Genomic DNA, 6,677 nt, shown 5'->3' with positions numbered 1-6,677 from the left:
GAGGCCCATACGTCCCCGCCATCCGATCCCGCCGCCCTGCCGCCCGGCGCCGCCCCTTCGCCGCGTCGCCCCTCCGCCGCGCCGTTGTTTCCTCCTCCTCGCCGGCCGCCAAGTCCGGCCATCGCGGTTCATCGCCTTGCCGCCTCCGCCGGCCGGATCCGACGCGGGAGTCGCCGCCCCCGCCGCCCGGTGCCCCCCTCGTCGCCGGCGCACCTCGGGAGGGCCGGATCCGCCCTACTCCGGCCTCCCCCTCGCCTGCCTACCTCGCCGGAGCAAGTTCCCTCGCCGGAGTTCCTTGGTTCGCACGCCCGCAAAGAACCCTAGATATGAGAGAGGGTTGACTTTTTCCCTAAGTCCTAGTATTTTTTTGCATTCTTCATCGCATCATAACTCTGCACCCGTGGCTCCGTTTTGGGCGTGTAGCATGTCAAATTGTTCGTATCGATGAGTACTTCATTTCATTCCATTGCACCATGTTCATGTGAGTTCATCTTGATGCCCTAAATGTTGTTGCAAGAGTGCTATGCAATGTTAGTTTCATATTCTTATCAGTGATTGGACATTTGTCATTTTTTGCCATGATTAATGTGTGCCTCATATGATCTTGAGCCCTACATGTGTTTTGAAGTATGCCATGCCATCTTTACAGGGGTGTATGCCATGTATTTTTGTGATCTTTGTGGTGACTAGCACAAGCATGCAAAGTAGCTCTCGTGATGTTGCTAATTTCAGGGACATAGAAATCTTCTTAAGTGTTTTCCCTGATAATATTTTTATGCCATGTATTCTTGTTGCTACAGAGTGATCCATGCCTCTTTTGAGCATGATCAGTAAGATGTTTTGGAGATATTGTTATGCTCTATCCATCCATGTCTTTGTTTGCAATTATGGAGCACCCTAGCATGACTGAATCTTGCTCCACTTTTGCTATAAAATGTTCCTGGCAGATTGTTTACATGTTAAGCAATTTTGCCGAGGTTGTTATAGTTTATCCTTGCATGCTATGAGGCTGTTCTTGCCATGTTTAGCTTCTATGCCATGTCTACTTGCTGGGTGTATGCTTAGTTTGTCATGAAATGCCTTGGGGTGAGTGCATCGAGCTCGCAAACATGCCTACGTGAATCTGTTTTGCCATGTTCCAGTTTTCTGCTAATTCTGAATCTGTTAACGAAAGTTGCTATGTTCACATGGTTGCCATTGTATTTTCTGATCCCTTTTGGCTCATGGTCAGTAAGGGACTTTTGTTGTATGCTTTGAGTAGCTTCATGCCATTACTTGCTTTGCCAAGATATGTTCCTGTAGCATGTGGTTATCGTGCTCTAAACATTGCTTCCTGATGTTAAATTCCTGGCATGTTGTTATTTTCGCTAAGTCTGTAACCTGTTATCTTTTGCACTTTTTCATTGCTTCTTTGAACCTGCTATTGTGCGAATTAGTCGTAGCTCAGTGTTCATATTTTGTCAAGCATTTTGAGTGGATCCCTTACATGTGCTTTGTTGCTATGTTATAGTGTAGTAGCTTGTTGTTCTTGTTGCATTTAGATGGCCTCGTGCTATTAATCACAGCTTTGTGCCATTTTTGTTTTGCTTGCCATTTGCAAACCGTGCATCCGATTCCGGTGATCTTTATATCGATTTCGACCGAAATCAACTCATCTTTCCAGTGGCACTCTTGGTTTTCCAAGTTGATCCCAGGTTCAATCTTTCCTTTCTGAAACATGCATATGCATCACATATCACATCCCGCATATCATGCCATGTTTGAATCATGTTGCTTGCGCATTGCACCGTGGTTGATTGTGTCTCCCTTTGCTTGTGTTCTTGCTTTGGGTAGAGCCGGGAGACGAGTACGTGATCGAGGAACCCGTTGAGAACGTTTACGAGGATCAAGCTTACGTCAACTCAGAGAACTTTGCAGGCAAGATGACCATACCCTCGAAATCACTTCTATCTTTGCTTGCTAGATGCTCGCTCTATTGCTATGCCTATGCTACGATACCTACCACTTGATTATCATGCCTCCCATATTGCCATGTCAAACCTCTAACCCACCTTGTCCTAGCAAACCGTTGTTTGGCTATGTTACCGCTTTGCTCAGCCCCTCTTATAGTGTTGCTAGTTGCAGGTGAAGATTGGAGTTTGTTCCTTGTTGGAACATTTTTATTGTTGGGATATCACTATTATATCTTGTTTACTTTAATGCATCTATATACTTGGAAAAGGGTGGAAGGCTCGGCCTTATGCCTGGCGTTTTGTTCCACTCTTGCCGCCCTAGTTTCCGTCATACTGGTGTTATGTTCCTTGATTTTGCGTTCCTGACACGGTTGGGTTATAATGGGAACCCCTTGACAGTTCGCCTTGAATAAAACTCCTCCAGCAATGCCCAACATTGGTTTCACCATTTTCCACCTAGCCTCTTTTTCCCTTGGGTTTCACGGACTCAAGGGTCATCTTTGTTTTGAACCCCCGGGCCAGTGCTCCTCTGAGTGTTGGTCCAACCTGTCAGCTGCCGGTGGCCACCAGGGGCAACTCTGGGCTGGCCTACTGGAACCTTGGACAATCCGCTGTGCCCTGAGAACGAGATATGTGCAGCTCCTATCGGGATTTGTCGGCACATTCGGGTGGCTTTGCTGGTTTAGTTTTACCATTCTCGAGATGTCTTGTAACCGAGATTCTGAGTCTGATCAGGTTGTCTTGGGAGAAGGAATATCCTTCATTGACCGTGAGAGCTTGTGATGGGCTAAGTTGGGACACGCCTGTAGGGATTTGATCTTTCGAAAGCCGTGCCCGTGGTTATGGGCAGATGGGAATTTGTTAATGTCCGGTTGTAGAAAACCTGAAACTAAACTTAATTAAAATGAATCAACAGAGTGTGTGGCCGTGATAGTCTCTTTTCGGCGGAGTCTGGGAAGAGAACACGGTCTCGTGTTATGCTTGACTGTAGGTTGTTCAAGGATCATTTCTTGATCATAGTTTCTCGACCGTGCCTTGCCTTCTCTTCTCGCTCTCATTTGCGTATGTTAACCACCATATATGCTAGTGCTTGCTGCAGCTCCACCTCATACTTACCTATAAGCTTAAATTGTCTTGATCGCGAGGGTGTGAGATTGCTGAGTCCCCGTGACTCACAGATTACTTCCAAAACCAGATGCAGGGACCGATGATACCGTTCCAGGAGATATGACTGAGCTCAAGTGGGAGTTCGATGAGGACTCAGTACGATAGTACGTTTCCTTTCCAGACGATCAGTAGTGGAGCCCAGTTGGGGCGATCGGGGACATTATGCATTTGGGGTTGTCTTTATTTTGGTTTCGTAGTTGGACCTTGATTGTATCTGGATGATTGTAATGTTATATTTATGCTATTGTGTGACGTGGCGATTGTAAGCCAACTATGTACCTTTTTTTCTTATTCAGTACATGGGTTGTGTGAAGATTACCCCACTTGCGACATTGCTTACAATGCGGTTATGCCTCTAAGTCGTGCTTTGACACGTGGGAGATATACCTGCGTCGTGGGCGTCACAAGGATGCACGATCCCGCCAAGGACCAGGCTCCGGCAAGAAGTTGAGAAGACCGCCCGGCACGGCGATCCCCGACAAACCAAACAAATAACGTTTACCTCTTGCACATTCGTATCCTTAACCTGTGACTTGTGCATTAGAAAACCTCGCCACTCGTCTTTAAGGACTCGGGGGCTCCCATTTTCGACTCGAACGCTGCTTCGATCAGAATGGTCATGGTGACCCTTGTCAAAAATAGGTGGACGGGGGGCTAGGCCCTTTGTCTGTAACCCGGCAGATGTGATTCTCGAGCAGCCGCAAGGGGCGCCTGGAAGGTGGCTTGCCGGAAGGACTCGTTTATCTACACTAAGGAGGCATCTCGCCTTCGCACGAACATACATGTGCACGAGTTACCATCAGGACTAGACTTTTTCATTAATATGCTGATGCGAGTACAAAGGTTACAGGATACAAGCATGGGCTCGAGAGATTACATTATATAGAAATTAAGATTTGGCAAGTGCCTACAATTTAAAAAGAAAGATAGGTCCCCCGTGATCTCCGTTCTTGGCCCTTTCCTCCCAGGTGCGGTAGGTGAAGGCAAAAAGGAAGCGGCGAGGAACACGCCGATGGAGAGCTTGATGAGGAAGACCCTTGGCCCCGTGCGGCGGCGCGGTCAGTCGAAGTTGGAGTCGGTGTCCTCCCGCTTGACGCCCTCGTCGTTGCTGTCACTGTCCTCCTCGTCACTCCCGCTTGAAGAGGAGGTTTCGCCATCAGAGGAGCTCTCTGCACAACACCTTAAGCGAGTTCCCAAGAGCCCGAAGACCTTGACGGAGAGCAGGTCATCCTCCATCAATTTGAATTGGAGGACGAGCCACTCCGATAGGCTATGGGCACGAGCGAAGGTCTTCCATCCATGGCGGAGATACATAACATGAGGGGCTGGGAAGTCGACGTCGACCCGCATGCTGCCATTCCCGTAGCCCCTCATATGCAGCCTCAAGGCCTATGGTAGGCCAAGCTCCATATCCCGAGCAATCGGAGTGGGGAGACGAAGACGGCTGCGCACCGGCCCGCGCAGCTTGACGTAGAACTCGCAGGGCTGGTCTCCGACATGGCCCTCCATTGGAGGAGGGGCCGTTGGCGGAGGCGAAGCCGGTGCGCTGCCCCGTCCTCCTCTCCCCCGAGCGCCACGGCGGCCTCGACCTCGCCCCCTCCCTCTTCCTCTCGCGGCCGGCTCCGCCGCCATGAGCTCATGGGAAGGCAGGGCACGTTGTCGAGCGGAGACCCTCGTCACCGCCATCGGGGCACCATCACGCCCTCTTACCATCACGAAGGGAAGAGGAGATGAGCACTGAAGGATCGAAGGACACCGTCCCCTCCCCTTCTTCTTATAAAGGGGCGGGGCCGAGGCTCGGCCGCCCCGCTCGACCAATCCGGCCACCAAGGGGCGCAGGGAATCAGGACCGAGCTGCTCCAATCAGCGTCAACCTAGTTTCCTGCCTCCACATTATGGCATGTGCCCTCCGCGTCCACCACCTACCCACCTCGGGGCATGGAGGACACGTGGCAAGCGAACCGGAATCAAGAGGATGACTGAAGCGACCGCATTCCCCCCCCGTGACCATGGGGCATGGGCACCTTGAAGGCCGCAACCCGAGTCCACCTAGTAAATTAGCCGCGCCCTTGCGTTTTCCTCCCTTTTATGGGGAAGGCGCGGGCTGCCTCTTTACCATTTACCACGATGTGACGCATGACGGCAGCAACCTCCCCACGCATGACCCCCACGTCACGCACGACCCCCACGTCGCGCATACAACACGGGTCGTGGGGAAGTGCAACTGGCGAGGGAGTTACTGCGGTACAACTCAGCCCTGCATGCCTGTGCACCGTTTTGGGCCTAGCCCAAGAACGCGTTGCGCTTATGTATCACCTAGGCCCGGGGGCTCCTGTCGGTGCACAAAAGGAGGGTCCTATTTTGTACCCCTTTACTTGTGCGCGGGCAGTTGAAGCCGCGCTTGTGGCCACACCTAGTGGAGCAGAGGAAGGAAGCAACGCCACAAGACAACCAGAGCAACACCAAGCCAGAAACACGAAGAGCAGAGGGGCGAGGTGAACTCCCCCGGCAAGGCCCTTTCCCGGGCGGCCTCCATAGCCCCAACAAGAACCTTGCTAGGGCCAACTTACCCAACACTAGCAGAGCCGCCACCCTTGAGCCCAAGAGTTCCAGCACCATCAACGACTTTGGAACCGAGGCTCGGGAGGCACCTCCATGGTGGCATGCAGATGTTTGTGGAGACCAGAAGCACACAAGACTAGATGATAACCAGAAGACGATGATCCTCGGCAAGATCCTTGCCAAGGATACCCGCGAGACCCCCAGCAAGACCCTTGCCGGGGAAGACCACGACGCCACGGCAAGACCCCTGCCGGGGCCCCGACAAGACTCTTGCCGAAGACATCCGTGGGGCCGCAGCCAGGCCCACATCTGCCAAGACTCCACCGTCGTTCCCATGCAGTTGCCAGCCCACCAGCTAGGCAAGCACCTGCGTGGTTACATGTGGCCTCTAGGCCGACTCGGCAAGCACCTGCGTGGTGGCTTGCAGATCTTTGTGAAGACTCTGCCACCGCACCAACTCAGCAGCTAGCCAGCTTGGCGCTACACGCCTCGTGAGTGCGGACGCGCATCGAAGCCAAGCGAGGTGGCGACAGCTGGGACAAGCTTCCTTGCCATCCCCGATAAAGAAATGATAGTGGCGAAGGTGTCCCGATGTTTCAATGAGATAGATATCATTTTCTGTGGGAGTCGACTTTGACGATCTGACTACGAACGTGCGAAGACGTCGCGCCTTAGCAATCGCTAAACCAACTTCCGAGGGTTATTGACCACGCGGGAGCACGATCAACCTGACCAAGAGGGTCTATTTCCTGCAAGCAAACGAAGAACAAGCAAGAAACTAAGATTGCAATCTGGATATTGCATATTAAAGAGGAAAGCTTTATTAATGAAGGTGGGTTTCTGTGATGTCTTGGTCTGGTCGTTGGACACAAACAAAGTATGCGAAGTTGCACCTATGGCGAACTTTTAATCTAAACAAAACCCAAAGTCTAAACGATGCCCTAAGGGCTGTATATATGGAGGAAGAGGGGGGGATTTTGTGGCCCTTGGAGGAGG

This window comes from Triticum dicoccoides, chromosome 7A (assembly GCF_002162155.2).
Source record: "Triticum dicoccoides isolate Atlit2015 ecotype Zavitan chromosome 7A, WEW_v2.0, whole genome shotgun sequence".
Taxonomy (NCBI): domain Eukaryota; kingdom Viridiplantae; phylum Streptophyta; class Magnoliopsida; order Poales; family Poaceae; genus Triticum; species Triticum dicoccoides.
Note: the sequence above shows the minus strand (reverse complement) of the source record.